We start from the raw sequence: 18,187 nt of genomic DNA on the forward strand, positions 1-18,187 counted from the left end.
TAACCAAATATCAAATAATATTAGCTATATGCAGTTATCTTAGCCAACCAGCTAACGTTAGCTATTTAGCCCACTAGCTATTAGCCTAAACAGCGTGGCCAACCAGCACGGTTATGGTCAGCAAAACCAACTACCGGAGACCAGTTTGAACCCAACTAACAATAAGCCAAGGTGGAAAAAGTTACAAAACTCCCGTAGTCGAATTCACAGAAAATATGCTGAAAAGTAGTGATGGGGAAAATAAGCTTCCTGAAGCATTGACGCTTCAGGAAAAAATAGGTTCATTACTCAAGGCTTTGAGCGACACAGAATTTAGAACAGCCACATTTTTATTGATGAAGTCACACACCGTAGCAGCGTAGCCATTATGTCATATATTACACCAGATGATTAGTAAATTAGTCAGTCAGCAGCCACCTGCACTGTCGGCTGCAACGTCGAACGAGCCCAAATTAATCAATACCAATCAGGTATTCGACGAAATTATTATTCAGACGTCATTGATCACGTGCTGCTGATAAAGTGAGACTGCTTTGAATTTTACCGCTTAGCGACTTCAGTACATGCCTCATAGCTCCAGTCTCAAACTTAATAACCCCGTTCCTGCTGAAGAAGAGGTGGTCTGCTGGATGGAGAAAGAAGCTCTCGTGAAAGAGGAGGAGGAAGAGGAGGCTGTTACAATACAAAAACAAGTAGAGGGTGAGGCTGTTACCGTGAAAGAAGAAGAGAAAGACGTCTCAGTTAAAGACGAGGAAGACACGTTCAGAGTTAAAGAGGAGGACGACGACGTTTCAGTAAAAGAAGAGATGACTGTCACATCGAAAAATTATGAAGAAGAAGAGGACGGAACTGGATATCTGGGCCCGGTTTCCCAAGCGCATTTTAAGGCGTCGGATAGTTCTAACGATGAAGGTGTTTCACCTGATCTGGTCCAGGTTCTATTTAAGAGTGTCTGGCCCAGTGCTCCTGTTGTCTTGATAGATGTGGAGAGTCAACACCTTTAGTCGATCCACCTTTTTGGTTTGCTTCCTGTTTTTAAGTTTGGTTTGGGTTTTTCTTTTGTTTGCCTCTTCTTGGGCAGATTTAGTGGATCTCATGGTGGGTGTCTTTTAGGTCCCAGTTATTGTTACTAGTCAACTTTCAGTGGACACTGAGAGCAAAACTTCAACATTATGTTATAATACTTTTATTGGCTCAAATGGTTGTTTTATGCAACAGAATAGAGGGTTCTTAGAACTATTGTGTCTGTGTGTTCTACTGATGATTGGCCTCTGGGAGATAACACTGACAGGAGATTTACAATGTCTTTTGGGTGATGAAACCTAAAGAGACCGCATTCCAGAGCATGAGTTAATGTGTCTGTTCTATATGGTACCAGGGAGAGATGACCCCAGGGCCAGACCCTGGTCTCTACACAAAGACTACTGTTTTTACAGCAGATACTGTCTGCTGTGAATTATAAGTATTTTTCATACAAATCTTAACCTTGTGACCCGTTCTATACATCTGCTATTCGTCATGTAGGTTGAAAGGGGTGTATCTTGGCTATAAAAGACCTTTGTACTTTTGTCTCGGGGTTCTCAACGAATCATCTGGGTGTGATTTGTCGACCCGCCATCATTATCGTAGAGCACTCAATTGATTCACTATATATGTGTACGTTGTATTGACCTGCTCCCTTATTATTAAGTGAATAAAGATTTAGTTTAAGAATAAATCTGACTTGTGTGATAAGTTTGTCTCATTTGATATGAAAGAAATTAACCATATTTGGGGATGTTAATCTTCACTTGGTGACCCCTCCTGATGACCTGGGTAAGTGGTTCACCAGGGATCCCTCAAACTTGGGATCTCAGGGAGACCACACTTTGGGAATGGAGCAGATGGACCCACCTTTGATCTGAGAGGCAGCGAGGCCAGTGGATACCACATCTCAAACCTAGTTTAAATATAAAGAGGTGAGCGAAACACGCAAAGTGTAGTTTTTAGTAAAGCCTCGTAAACAGGGCCGAGGCAGTAGGCTCTGAGTGTGTTTTCCTGTGTGAGGGGGCACCTTGGAGGTGTAAACAGTTCCCAGTCAGTAGGCTCTGAGTGTGTTTTCATTGGTCGGTTGCAGGTGACCTAGAGCCGTCCTGACACTGAATTGATCACAGTGGGGATTGGTGCGGTCTGTAGGGGGGAGGGGCCAGGGTGACTGGGTTCTGTGGGAAACACGGTACCTGGTGAAACTATTGGAAGAAGGACCTCATTCTGAAAAGTGTCTTTGTGACCCTCCGAAGTGGTGAATTCCTGGCCAGGTATGCCCTGGGTTTGGTCATTTAGTGTTAATATCTCGAATCTTTGTGAACTAGATGACAACTCATAACTCAAATTTGATAAAGATGAGGATTAAGCATTATTAAACAGTCTACAAAGTCTGGGCAGTTGTCTCAGAAACTGATGGGAGTGTGTCCACTTTAGGGTAAGTCACCCTAACGATTAAACTATAAAACGCTTACTGGATTTTCTCCATCTGGGTACGACATTTGAAATCAAACTGCCCTTAAGGCCTGAAAATTCCACTTTTGGTTCTTCCCAGTATGAGAGAAGTTGTTATATTTATTGAATAAACATTTTTACATCAAGTTAGAGTGAACCAAGGTGGCTGACTAGCTGTTGATGTTGAAGAAGTGTCCCGTCCACAAGATTATACGTCACAGTGTCAGAATCACCTGAAAGACGCACATCGCAATTGAGAAAATACTTTAAGACAAAAAGCTAAAAAAGTTATTTGAAGAACCTTTTGTGGGAACCCCTATAAGTTATTTGAAGAACCCCTTATCATGGTTCCTCAAATAACCTTTTGGGGTTCATTTTTAACTCCCTGTCCACCCTCCATTATAAAAACATATTATAATAATATTGACAATATTGATTTAAATAATGAATTGTTTATTTAGTGGCACCACACATGTGAATTAATATTTACAAAACAATTTATCAAACAAAACACATTACAAAATTGCAACATTTCTGCAGACATGTCAGACCATAATAAATAATAAAATTACTTTGTAAAGTGCATTTCATGACATTTAAAAAAAAATCTAAAATGATGTAAAATAAAAGCAACATACATTAAAAATGATTCATAGGTAAACTAACAATATTGTTGACTTGATACTAAATACAGATTTTTCAGCTTTCGTGTGTATATCGTATCCACTTAGTTATGTTAGGAAGTTTTCCATCTTTATGACCGGCCCTGGTATCTCCACCCCAACTTCTCTTCTCCCAGAACACAGTAATTTAACAACATAAGTGTTTTTCTGACATTTTTGGGAAATGTAAGGGAAAATAAAAAATCCAGCCCTAGCAGAGCCCCAAGTCCCATGGAGACGTCCTCGAGGACGTGGATGTTCTCCCCATCAAAGGCCAGTGGGATTTCACTCTCATATCCATTCCCTGGACTTGATTCATTTCTGAGAAGATAATTTGCACACATTTGTATGCTAATAGATTTTCAGTTTGTATTAACTGCTAGGTAGGTTAAATGTACACTTCAAATGCAGCTGTCCTACAACATATCTCCTTGATCCCAATTGCATTGTGTCCATGTTCTGTCCGATAAGAGTTTCAAAGGAAGAGAAAATCTACCAAAGAATAGTCTTTAAAAAACATAAATATATTAAATAAATATTGAAAGATAAATGGCATCGACATACAATTGAATGCAAAATAGAAGATCATATTGGAGAAAGCACTAGCCAATACAGTACTTCCATACAGTAACAGTACTGCCATACAGGCCTAATATCACATTTCAAGATATCTTTGTACACAAATTGTTCAATATTTTATTAGGCTGACTTGAAAGATTATATGCAACATTTTGCTGCATGGCAATACTGTGTTTGGATTCTGAAGGGCATTCAGATGGTAAGTTGGTGGTTGAAGATATCCCTCTAGTGGTGTGGGGGCTGTGCTTTGGCAAAGTGGGTGGGGTTATATTCTGCCTGTTTGGCCCTGTCCGGGGGTATCATCGGATGGGGCCACAGTGTCTACTGACCCCTCCTGTCTCAGCCTCCAGTATTTATGCTGCAGTAGTTTATGTGTCGGGGGGCTAGGGCCAGTTTGTTATATCTGGAGTACTTCTCATATCTTATCTGGTGTCCTGTGAGATTTAAGTATGCTCTCTCTAATTCTCCCTTTCTTTCTCTCTCTCTGAGAAAGACCTGAGCCCTAGGACCATTCCTCAGGACTACCTGGCATGATGACTCCTTGCTGTCCCCAGTCCACCTGGCTGTGCTGCTGCTCCAGTTTCAACTGTTCTGCCTGTGGCTATGGAACCCTGACCTGTTCACTGTTCAATTGTGCGCTGCCCTATACGACTCCAAATCACGGCTTGTTATGATACAGCCTGGTTTTGAACAAGGGGCTGTAGTCACGCCCCTATCACTGAGATGCCATACCTTAGACTGCTGCACTGCTCGTGTGTAATACACTCAGTGATAAATGTATGGGATTCTGGGTAAACCACAGCAGATTTTTGAAGATTTTGAAAATTGAGTGGTCCTGGGATAGAAATGTATAAAGTTGACATTACATCATAAAATACACATTTTAAATCACACATTAGCAATTTATGTTTTCGTTACTACTGTTGTTGGTTTGGCGTCAAATAAGCCTCTCTTCATATGTTTCTTGCCGAATCTCAGTTTTCCATGTGGGTTTTATGCTAAAGTTCCCTCTTTATAGTTGGTAGCAAACTGGAAAATGCATCTTCTTTAGGTTTGCTATTTTACCCTGTTGACTACTGATCAGTCATCCACACTGTGTGTCTCATCAATGCAGGTAATTTATGACAAATGTACAAAGTATATGTTTTATAAACTCATGAACACCAGCCAGTTTATTTGCCCGGTTCTGTTAGTTTAGGTGTATTATACTTTTTGCCAGCAGAGGGGGACATCGAGTAATCTTTCAGGTTAATTTGATAATTTTTGATACTAAAATGGATGACAGTTTATTCTGATGTAGTGAATATGAGACACATGAAAATAATGTTTATTTTTATTATAGTAAATTAGGAATTAGTAGGAATAGTTAAATCCACTATACGATCACAATAACTTTGATAGACATTTCAACTGTTTTTTTGTTAGTATATTACAGGGCAGATTAATGGAGAATTGCTGTGGGAGTGCTATTTATATCCCGTCACTACTGATCATTCTTCCATACTGTGTGTGTCCCATCATTGCAGCTTTGGAAATAAATGAACTATCTTCCTTACATCTACATGATGTATTGTTACACAATGTAGGAGCAGTATAGACCTAGTCTATTCATTATAGACATCTACATGATGTAGACATCATTGTAGACATCTACAGTAGCTAGCTACTTATTTAGATTTAGTATGACTTAATGAAACTGCCTTAAATGTGCTGTAGTAAACATTGTTTTATTCGCACTAATCAATCAACACTTTCCTGTCATTTGTATGTCTCAATATAATAGTATTATTTAATTAAATCCATTTAAAATGATCTTTGTCTGAAAAAAAAAAAAGATCCTCAACTGCGTTTCCCCTCCAGTCAGCAGACGGCGATGTGCGTCTTTCAGGCGACGCTGCCAGCGTGACGTATAATCTAGTGGACGGTTCTTCAAAAACAGCTCGTCAACCACCTCGGTAGCTTGCTAGACAACATAGCCGAAAGATTCAAGCTATTTATACTCTTTCGGTGTATATTAGCTACTGTGTTTTAGATACACTTCTGTCGTATCTACTTGTTAACCTATTTAATGTAATATTACGTTATTTTGTATTAGTCAGCTATAGTAGCTGGCTGGTTAAGTTAGCACTAGCCTTGTCGCTAATGATAGATAGCTAACACCCCCGACCATGAGCTCCCTAAACTACTCTCCTCCGGTTAAAGAAGAGGAGGTCTGCTGGACGGAGAAAGAAGCTCAGGGGCTGAACATTGTTGTGAAAGAGGAGGAGGATGTCACAGTAAAAAAAGAAGTAGAGGGTGGGGCTGTTACAGTGAAAGAAGAAGAAGAAGAGAAAGACGTTTCAGTGAAAGAGGAGGAAGACGCGTTCAGAGTGAAAGAGGAGGATGTTACAGTAAAAGAAGATGAGGAAAATAAAGAGGAGGATGCAGTTTTTGGAGTGAAGATGGAAGGAGAGATTACTGTCACATTGAAAGATGAAGAGGAGGAGATGGGAGATCTGATTAACACCAGTAAGTACCGCCTTAAATGTGATTTGAATTTTGGTTTGGATATTCGGAGTTGGCTCGTCAATACCTCTTCAACGGAGGGCCCTAGGATGATGACTGATATGTCTAGAATCAGACGACGTAGAGAACAAGCTACCCCTTGTTTTCTCCGTTCCGTTTCCAAAAAGTGACATAACATATATATTTGAGAAGGGTCTATCTGCTGACAGCAGACTGGGGGGCACGGCATGTAGTGATTTTTCATGTAGGGATGATTTAATACACACCGAGCCCCCCAGTAGTGCCATGCGAGAGTTGGGTTGGCTACACCAAAGATTATGGATATACTGACAAGATGTCTCTCCGCCCTAACAAGGGGAGTCGTTGTCCACAAAGCTGCACTGTGGGTTGTCTAGCTCTCACCTATCCTTTTTTTGGATTGGTGGATACTTCTGATTATTGTAATCCATTTTTTATATGTTCTATTAGGGTTGTTGACATCAACCCCTTGTATTCAATGGAGAGAAATGCTAAGCTACTAGCCTCATGGATATGCATCTGGAGACAACTCCTATAGTGTTTTTATTAGAAAACACCATTCTAAGCAGTCCACCCGGTTTTGGTTCATGTCTGACAGAGATGAACACACCGTTCTATACAGTCCACCTGGTAGAAGTTCATATCTGACAGAGATGAACACACACCGTTCTATACAGTCCACCTGGTAGAGGTTCATATCTGACAGAGATGAACACACCGTTCTATACAGTCCACCTGGTAGAGGTTCATATCTGACAGAGATGAACACACCCTTCTATACAGTCCACCTGGTAGAGGTTCATGTCTGACAGAGATGAACACACCGTACTATACAGTCCACCTGATAGAGGTTCATATCTGACAGATGAAAACCTCTGTTAGAAACTTAGAAAGAGGGCGAGTCTAAAGCTGCAACAACTAGGATTGTGCCTTTTGGCTTCTGGTCAACGAAATAAAGTTGATATGAAAACCAATAGAACGGGAGGGAAATGGCATAGTGGTGGATCCAATAGAACAGGAGAGAAATGACATAGTGGTGGATCTAATAGAACAGGAAATAAATTACATAGTGGTGGGTCTAATAGAACAGGAGAGAAATGACATAGTGGTGGGTCCAATATAACAGTAGAGAAATGTCATAGTGGTGGGTCTAATAGAACAGGAGAGACATGACATAGTGGTGGGTCTAATAGAACAGTAGAGAAATGTCATAGTGGTGGGTCCAACAGGTAAATACATTGAAATAAATTTGCCCAAATGATTTCATTACCCCAAAGAAAGGATTGCCAAATCATTTCCCAATATGAATGAGACCCTCTTCACCAGTAGGCTAGGTCTCACTCCAAAGACAACGGAATGAGAAATGTTTTAAGGTTATACCAAGGATCATTTTGCTATTTAATTTTGAATTGTAAGACGCCTTGAAGTATCAACAAAAAATATTTAAAAATTATTTTGTCAAAAAATTATTTGTCCATACTGCTGTAACACATTGGAAAACATTCACAACATGGAACAACAGTAACCATAGTAACAATTTAAAGGAAGTTTGTTCTGAGGTGTCTGTCCTGTATCTGAGAGATATAATAACATATATGTATATATATAAATATAAACATTTTTTTGGGATGTCTTTAATCCCTTATTTATGTCACTAAAGTCTTTCCACATTTTGTTACGTTACAGCCTTATTCTACAAAAATAAAATCCTCATCAATCTACACACAATACCCCATAATGAAAAAGCGTAAATAGGTTTTTAGAAAAAATGCTACATTTATTATAAGAAAAAACATTATTTTTTTATTATTAAATTATTTAATATTATTATGTACAAGTATTCAAATCTTTTACTATGAGACTCGAAATTGAGCTCAGGTGCATACTGTTTCCATTGAGATGTTTCTACAACTTGATTGGAGTCCACCTGTGGTCAATTCAATTGATTGGACATGATTTGGTGTGCCTTACACACCTGTCTGGCTACCACAGCATTCTGAAGCGATACTCCATCCCATCTGGTTTGCGCTTAGTGGGACTATCATTTGTTTCTCAGCAGGACAATGTCCCAACACACCTCCAGGCTGTGTAAGGGCTATTTGTGATGAGTGATGGAGCGCTGCATCAGATGACCTGGCCACCACAATCACCCGACCTCAACCCAATTGAGATGGTTTGGGATGAGTTGGACTGCAGAGTGAAGGAAAAGCAGCCAACAATTACTCAGCATATGTGGGAACTCCTTCAAGACTGTTGGAAAAGCATTCCAGGTGAAGCTCGTTGAGAGAATGCCAAGAGTGTGCAAAGCTGTCATGAAGGCAAAGGGTGGCTACTTTGAAGAATCTAAACTATATATTTTGATTTGTTTACCACTTTTTTGGTTACTACATGATTCCATATGTGTTATTTCATGGATTTCATGTCTTCACTACTATTCTACAATGTAAAAAATAGTAAAGATAAAGAAAACCCCTGGAATGAGTAGGTGTCAACTTTTGACTGGTACTGTATATCTCATGAATGTTTTTACATTCAGTTACAAACGTACAACTTTCTTATCACTTCTTCCACAGGCAAACATGTAAGGAAAGCTTTTTTTTATCAAAAGGGAAGCTGTCAAAAATGTATTGAATTCAAATGGATTTACCCAGCCTACAAAGCACTCCAGCCACTCTGTAATGACCAGTTCTGATCTTTTATTTAGGGATCTAGTCTAGATTAAACCTCATAGGAAGACCAGTTTTATCATGTGGAGGTTTCATTCAGGTCTCTCTTTAACAAGATACTCTGACTTTGGCAGGAGAGAGACCAGACTCTCACTCTGACAGCAGGAACAGTCCTTCAGGGGAACCAGACCCAAAAACAACCAAACCAGTGAGACAACACCACTGCTCCCACTGTGAAAATAGTTATTGCTGGTTAAGGAACCTAAAAAGGAACCTCCTGTGTGTATTCTCCTGAATACACACAGGAGAAAAGCCTTATCACTGTTCCCACTGTGGAATTAGTTTTATTCTGTTAGGGCACCTAAAAGCTCACGAGAGGACACACACAGGAGAAAAGCTTTACCAATGTTCCCAGTGTGAAAATAGTTTTACTCAGATAGGGTACCTAAAAGCTCATGAGAGAATACACACAGGAGAAAAGCCTTACCACTGCTCCCAGTGTAAAAATAGTTTTTCCTGGTTAGGGAGCCACACTAAAAAAGCCCCAACACTACTCTCTCTCTGTGTGGAAGGACATTTTTCCAGTCAGAGAACCTAAAATCACATGAGAGAATAAAGGCGCTGTGTTCTGACTTATTTTTTATTGAGAATTTCTGTTTTTGTTTATGCCACATGAAATCATATTGTTTATGATTATACCTGTCTATTTAAGGTCCCACGGTTAACAATGCATGTCAGAGCAAATACCTAGCAATGAGGTCAAAGAAATTGTCCGTAGAGCTCAGAGACAGGATTGTGTCGAGGCACAGATCTGGGGAAGGCTACCAAAAATGTCTGTAGCATTGGAGGTCCCCAAGAACACAATGGCCACCATCATTCTTTAATGGAAGAAGTTTGGAACCACAAAGACTCTACCCAGAGCTGTCCACCCGGCCAAACTGAGCAATCGGGAGAGAAGGGCCTTCATGGAGGTGACCAAGAACCCAATGGTCACTCTGATAGAGCTCCAGAGCTCCTCTGTGGAGATGGGGGAACCTTCCAGAAGGAAACCATCTCTGCAGCACTCCACCAATCAGGCCTTTATGTAGCAATGATTAAAACCTCTTAAGGATGCGCCCCTTTTTTTTCAAAAACCTGTTTTTGGTTTGTCATTATGGGGTATTGTGTGTAGATTGATGAGGAGGGGAAAATGTTCAATTTTAGAATAAGGTTGTAACGTAACAAAATGTGGAAAAGGTGAAGGGGTCTGAATACTTAACGAATGCACTGTATGCCGCTGGCAGAGTTTTCTACCTCTGGTAGTTTTGTACACAGTCACGTGATTTAATTTATTTATTTATTTTACCTTTATTTAACCAGGTAGGCAAGTTGAGAACAAGTTCTCATTTACAATTGCGACCTGGCCAAGATAAAGCAAAGCAGTTCGACAGATACAACAACACAGAGTTACACATGGAGTAAAACAAACATACAGTCAATAATAAAGTATAAACAAGTCTATATACAATGTGAGCAAATGAGGTGAGAAGGGAGGTAAAGGCAAAAAAGGCCTTGGTGGCAAGGTAAATACAATATAGCAAGTAAAACACTGGAATGGTAGTTTTGCAATGGAAGAATGTGCAAAGTAGAAATAAAAATAATGGGGTGCAATGGAGCAAAATAAATAAATAAATTAAATACAGTTGGGAAAGAGGTAGTTGATAGGGCTAAATTATAGGTGGGCTATGTACAGGTGCAGTAATCTGTGAGCTGCTCTGACAGTTGGTGCTTAAAGCTAGTGAGGGAGATAAGTGTTTCCAGTTTCAGAGATTTTTGTAGTTCGTTCCAGTCATTGGCAGCAGAGAACTGGAAAGAGAGGCGGCCAAAGAAAGAATTGGTTTTGGGGGTGACTAGAGAGATATACCTGCTGGAGCGTGTGCTACAGGTGGGAGATGCTATGGTGACCAGCGAGCTGAGATAAGGGGGGACTTTACCTAGCAGGGTCTTGTAGATGACATGGAGCCAGTGGGTTTGGCGACGAGTATGAAGCGAGGGCCAGCCAACGAGAGCGTACAGGTCGCAATGGTGGGTAGTATATGGGGCTTTGGTGACAAAACGGATTGCACTGTGATAGACTGCATCCAATTTGTTGAGTAGGGTATTGGAGGCTATTTTGTAAATTACATCGCCAAAGTCGAGGATTGGTAGGATGGTCAGTTTTACAAGGGTATGTTTGGCAGCATGAGTGAAGGATGCTTTGTTGCGAAATAGGAAGCAGAAGATACGTGGTATAGAAAAGTCCAATCTTAGGAGAGTTCATGGGAGGCACTATACTGTGTGTCTGCAGGTGTCTATCTGGTTAAAACCACTGAAACAGGAGCCCCTCCACCCTCTGGTGGGATGCATCATGTCTACAGAGAAACCTAGATTCAAATACTTAGATGTGTGTGTATTGGGTATACGTTGTGAAATTGTTAGATATTACTTGTTAGAAATGACTGCACTGTCAGAGCTTAGTTCAACTGTAAAGGGGTTCTCCACTTTAATGTTGTTCTGTAGGAATGGCTGAAGCTACACTGTAACGTGTAGAACATCAAGAGTGGACCATCAACAAAACGTTAACAATTGATCAAATGGTTCCAATGACAATGCCTGGAATACTGTAGTCCTCAATATCTCCTATTAGATTAGCCCAATATGTACTCTTAAAGGGGCAATCAGCAGTTGTTACATCCATTTTGGGACGTATACATTAATGACATATACACATCTGTTTCTTGAAGAAATCACTTATAAATGCCTCATGAGCTTAGTTCAACTGTCGTCAGAACCCCAAATATTAGCTTTTTTTTACTCCGATGTTTGTTAGCAAATATAAACAAACACTCTATATCCTCAAAAAATGGTTAAAACTATAATGTTGATATCATGGATGGTTGCATTTCTCCAGCCCCATCCCTCAGCTTTTTACTGAAATGGGCAGGGAGTTCATTTTGTTATTGTTTCTACTGCTGATTTGCTGCCCCCGTTACTCCTCAAGGTCCAAGGACTGTATGTTATTTTCAGAGGTAGACTGGCTCTGGCAGCTAAAAAAAGTCAAATATTCCATCAAAATGTGAATCGATTCTCAATTGTGATACGTTTCTAGAAACATAAATCGCTGTACTTTCATATCACATCAAAATTATTTCACATAATACTTTTATGTCACATCTAAAATAATTTAAAATAATACTTTCATATCACATCAAAAATTATTTCACACTTACTGCACACTGTTTTAACCAGATTCATCACAGTTGCAGCTGACGGTATGTTTCAGTGTTTCATCACAGTTAAAGCTGACAGTATGTTTCAGAAATGAAATGGAATGGCCAACTGGGAACACAACTTTAACCCTATTAAGGTGTGTATCAATTTAACCTTTAGTTTAAGAAAATTGTTTCTCGCTGATATGAAAGATTAGGTCCTTATGCTTCCAAAACCGTACCGCAAGCGTTGTGTGTAAATGTTCAGACAGAGCGTAGGGGCTCTAAACCCCCCTCGAACAGAAGACGCCTTCGTCCAAGGACTCTCCTGTGTATTGTAATGGAACTGAGAGTCATGGTTGGGGACTACTATTAGCCAGATAGGGGTCTGCTCAGCCATGTGAAAGTGGCATTACATCATACTTCCAGCCAGGGTCCCCTGACCTTTTTGAATTACTTGGTCATTTACGTGGTCATTTACGATATACAATCAGGTCCAGTATTATTGGCACCCTTGATAAATGTAAACACTATATAGTATTTAAATACTATGTTTTATAGTCAGGTCCAGTATTATTGGCACCCTTGATAAATGTAAACACTATATAGCCTTTAAATATAACAACCAGCCGAGCCTCTGCCTGTTCAGCCTGCTTCAATCCAGAAGGCAAGGTCAGTACAGGTGCATCAAAGCAGGGACCGAGAGACTGAAAAATAGCTTCTATCTGAAGGCTGTCAGACTGCTAAACAGCCATCACTAACTCAGAGAGGCTTCTGCCTACATAGAGACACACTAGTCACTTTAAACAATGCCACTTTAATAATAATGTTTACATATCTTACATTACTCATCTCATATGTATATACTGTATTCTATCCTATTCTACTGTATCTTAGTCTATGTATTACTCATCTCATATGTATATACTGTATTCTATCCTATTCTACTGTATCTTAGTCTATGTATTACTCATCTCATATGTACAGTGCCTTGCGAAAGTATTCGGCCCCCTTGAACTTTGCGACCTTTTGCCACATTTCAGGCTTCAAACATAAAGATATAAAACTGTATTTTTTTGTGAAGAATCAACAACAAGTGGGACACAATCATGAAGTGGAACGACATTTATTGGATATTTCAAACTTTTTTAACAAATCAAAAACTGAAAAATTGGGCGTGCAAAATTATTCAGCCCCTTTACTTTCAGTGCAGCAAACTCTCTCCAGAAGTTCATTGAGGATCTCTGAATTATCCAATGTTGACCTAAATGACTAATGATGATAAATACAATCCACCTGTGTGTAATCAAGTCTCCGTATAAATGCACCTGCACTGTGATAGTCTCAGAGGTCCGTTAAAAGCGCAGAGAGCATCATGAAGAACAAGGAACACACCAGGCAGGTCCGAGATACTGTTGTGAAGAAGTTTAAAGCCGGATTTGGATACAAAAAGATTTCCCAAGCTTTAAACATCCCAAGGAGCACTGTGCAAGCGATAATATTGAAATGGAAGGAGTATCAGACCACTGCAAATCTACCAAGACCTGGCCGTCCCTCTAAACTTTCAGCTCATACAAGGAGAAGACTGATCAGAGATGCAGCCAAGAGGCCCATGATCACTCTGGATGAACTGCAGAGATCTCCAGCTGAGGTGGGAGACTCTGTCCATAGGACAACAATCAGTCGTATATTGCACAAATCTGGCCTTTATGGAAGAGTGGCAAGAAGAAAGCCATTTCTTAAAGATATCCATAAAAAGTGTTGTTTAAAGTTTGCCACAAGCCACCTGGGAGACACACCAAACATGTGGAAGAAGGTGCTCTGGTCAGATGAAACCAAAATTGAACTTTTTGGCAACAATGCAAAACGTTATGTTTGGCGTAAAAGCAACACAGCTCATCACCCTGAACACACCATCTCCACTGTCAAACATGGTGGTGGCAGCATCATGGTTTGGGCCTGCTTTTCTTCAGCAGGGACAGGGAAGATGGTTAAAATTGATGGGAAGATGGATGGAGCCAAATACAGGACCATTCTGGAAGAACCTGATGGAGTCTGCAAAAGACCTGAGACTGGGACGGAGATTTGTCTTCCAACAAGACAATAATCCAAAACATAAACCAAAATCTACAATGGAATGGTTCAAAAATAAACATATCCAGGTGTTAGAATGGCCAAGTCAAAGTCCAGACCTGAATCCAATCGAGAATCTGTGGAAAGAACTGAAAACTGCTGTTCACAAATGCTCTCCATCCAACCTCACTGAGCTCGAGCTGTTTTGCAAGGAGGAATGGGGAAAAAATTCAGTCTCTCGATGTGCAAAACTGATAGAGACATACCCCAAGCGACTTACAGCTGTAATCGCAGCAAAAGATGGCGCTACAAAGTATTAACTTAAGGGGGTTGAATAATTTTGCACGCCCAATTTTTCAGTTTTTGATTTGTTAAAGAAGTTTGAAATATCCAATAAATGTCGTTCCACTTCATGATTGTGTCCCACTTGTTGTTGATTCTTCACAAAAAAATACAGTTTTATATCTTTGTTTGAAGCCTGAAATGTGGCAAAAGGTCGCAAAGTTCAAGGGGGCCGAATACTTTCGCAAAGCACTGTAAAGCCAAAAAAACAAACAGTGCATCCTGCAGGTAGAAAATAGCCTAAATATCACATTTTCTGCACATGGCCTGTCTACAACGATCTTGAAACATTGTATCAACTATCAACTTGGTCCTCCGAAACTTGCACTGTCCTATTCTACTGTATCTTAGTCTATGTATTACTCATCTCATATGTATATACTGTATTCTATCCCATTCTACTGTATCTTAGTCTATGTATTACTCATCTCATATGTATATACTGTAACTTTTACCATCTATTGCACCTTGTCTATGCCGCTCGGCCATGGCTCATCCATATATTTATATGTACATGTTCTCATTCACCCCTTTTAGATTTGTGTGTATTAGGTAGTGGTTGTGGTATTGTTAGATTACTTGTTAGATTTTGCTGCACTATCGGAAATAGAAGCACAAGCATTTCGCTACAATAACATCTGCTAACCGTGTGTATGTGACCAATAATTTTTGATATGATTGATTACTACCTCAATCCTCACCTTTTTCCTAAAATGTTTTATGAGATTGGAGAACACCGTGGGAGGGATCTTAGGCCATTCCTCCATACAGAATCCTACCAGATGTTTGATGATTTCTAGAACACATAGTGATCTTAGACCATTCTCCATACAGAGTCCTTCCAGGTCCTTATGGACTGCCCTCCAAATGGGGTTAAAGTGTGGGGCCTGAGATGGCCCTGCGTTCTCATTCTGACACCAAACCACAGGTTTCCAAATGGGGTTAAAGTGTGGGGCCTGAGATGGCCCTGCGTTCTCATTCTGACACCAAACCCACTCCTGGTGGGCGTGGCTAAACACCTCTATTTCCCAGTAATCTGACTACAGCACCGCTTTCAATCCAATTACCAATGGTGTTTAGCCATTTATTGTCTCCAGTCATTTACATGTGTTGGATGACATGAACATAGAGGTCCTTGGTAACACCAGTGGGTTTAGAGTCTAACTTAGAATGCAGAACAGAACCCCATACCTACTGTCAAATATGGTGCTGGATCTTTGGGCTTCAACTGGTCCTGGAACACTTCATGCCTCAGCCTATAAACATTATATATTATAGAGCTCTGTTCAGCCTATAAACATGATATATTATAGAGCTCTGTTCAGCCTATAAACATGATATATTATAGAGCTCTGCTCAGCCTATAAACATTGTATATTATAGAGCTCTGATCAGCCTATAAACATTATATTATAGAGCTCTGTTCTATTATTATAGAGCTCTGATCAGCATATATACATGACATTATCTAATATTACCCCCTTTCCCTGTTATAGAGCTCTGCTATAAACATGAGAGCAAAATTAGATTTTATGTTCTACATTATTATTATGGTTTTTATTAAATGATGGAATGTTCTGAAAACTGACTTCAGGTTTTTGAGGAATCTAGCCTCACAGGAAGACAGTTTTATTTTATGGAGGTTTAATTCAGTTTTCTGTTTTAGTATTTAACTAGATACTCTGTTTGTCTTTGGAAGGAGAGGGACCAGACTCTCACAGCGGGGAGACTCCTTCAGGGGAACCAGACCCAGAGACGCCCAAACCAGCGTGACAACACCTCTGTTCCCAGTGTGGAAAGAGTTTTAAGGGGTTAAGGAACCTGAAAGTACACGAGAGAACGCATACAGGAGAAAACCCTTATGATTGCTCCCACTGTGGAAAGAGTTTTACCAAGTTAGAGAACCTAAAAGAGCATGAGAGGACACACACAAGAAAAAAGTGTTTCCAATGTTCCCAGTGTGGAAAGAGGTTTACCCAGTTACGGTACCTGAAACAACATGAAGAAATACACACAGTAGGAATACCTACCACTGCTCTCAGTGTGGAAAGATATTTACTGGGTTAGGGAACCTGAAAATACATATGAGAATACACTCTGGAGTGAAGCCTTATCACTGTCCCCACTGTGGAAGGAATTTTAGGTGGTATGCGAGCCTGAAGGAGCATGAGAGAAAACACACAGGAGAAAAGCCTTACCACTGTTCCAATTGTGAAAAGAGTTTTACCCATCAAGGGAGCCTGAAAGCGCACGAGAGAATACACTCGGGAGAAAAACCTTACCAATGTTCCCGGTGTGAAAAGAGTTTTACCCGGTTAGTGAGCTTGAAAAGGCATGCGAGAATACACACAGGAGAAAAGCTTTTCCAACATACTAAGGCACAGGAGGAGAAGACATACCACTGCTCTCGTTGTGAAAAGACTTTTTCCCAGTCAAAGGACCTGAAATCACAGGAGAGAATAGAGAGGCTGTGTTCTGACTTATGTTTTTGATTGTGAAATTGTGTTTTTGTTCATGCTACATTAAATCATATTGTATGAATGAAATCATACTGAAAAATAGATCATTTATTTTGTTCAGCTCAAGACATGATCATGTTGAAAATCAGATTAAAATAGTTTAAAAAATATATGATGTTTTGATTATGAATTTCAGATTGATTGAATGCAAGTGTAAACCCCTACATGTTGTTCACTATATAATTGTGACATTTCAAACATGTTAATTATTACATAGATTGATATTAGTATTTCTTCATTCAGATTGTCATTGTAAATGCGAATTGGTTCTCAGTTGACATATCTGATTAAATAAAGGTGAAATATGGCATTTACTTTATTATCTTTGGGAAGTCTATTTGATTCTAAGTTGGGACTATAAGAATATTTTGAAGATAAATACACAAGGCAGAGTACGACAGAGACAGAGGACGAGAGGTCAATACAGTACTAACAATCAATGGGGGGGGTTGAATGCTGAGCTATAGTCAATGAACAGCATTCTTACATAGGTATTTATCTTGTCCAGATGGGCAGTGCGATGTCACTACAGTCCCTGGTTCGAATCCAGGCTGAATCACATCTGGCCATGATTGGGAGTCCTGTAGGGAAGCGCAAAATTGGCCCAGCATCGTCCGGGTTTGGACAGGGTAGGCCGTCATTGTAAATAAGAATTTGTTCAAAACTGACTTGCCTAGTTAAACAATGGTTAAATAAAAATATATTGGGTACAGGAACAATGGCGGACATCTTGAAGCATGTGGGGACAGTAGACTGGGATAGGGAGAGATTGAATATGTCTGTAATATGTTTCATAGCAAAGGGTCTGAATACTTATGTAAATAAGGTAATTCTGTTTTTTATTTGTATTTGTATTTTCTGATCATTTCGAAAAACCTGCTTTCACTTTGTCATTATGTTGTGTGTAGATTGATGAGGAATATTTTCTATTTAATCCATTTTAGAATAAAGCTGTAATTAATCCAACAAAATGTGGAAAAAGTCACGGGGTCTGAATACTTTCTGAATGTAAACTAAAGTAAAAAAAAAAGTTAATTAAATACATTTCAAATGAACTTGGTCTGAAAATAAAATATGACCCTCAACTGCGTTTCCCCTCCAGTCAGCAGACGGCGATG

Source organism: Oncorhynchus mykiss, chromosome 13 (genome assembly GCF_013265735.2).
Source record: "Oncorhynchus mykiss isolate Arlee chromosome 13, USDA_OmykA_1.1, whole genome shotgun sequence".
NCBI lineage: Eukaryota > Metazoa > Chordata > Actinopteri > Salmoniformes > Salmonidae > Oncorhynchus > Oncorhynchus mykiss.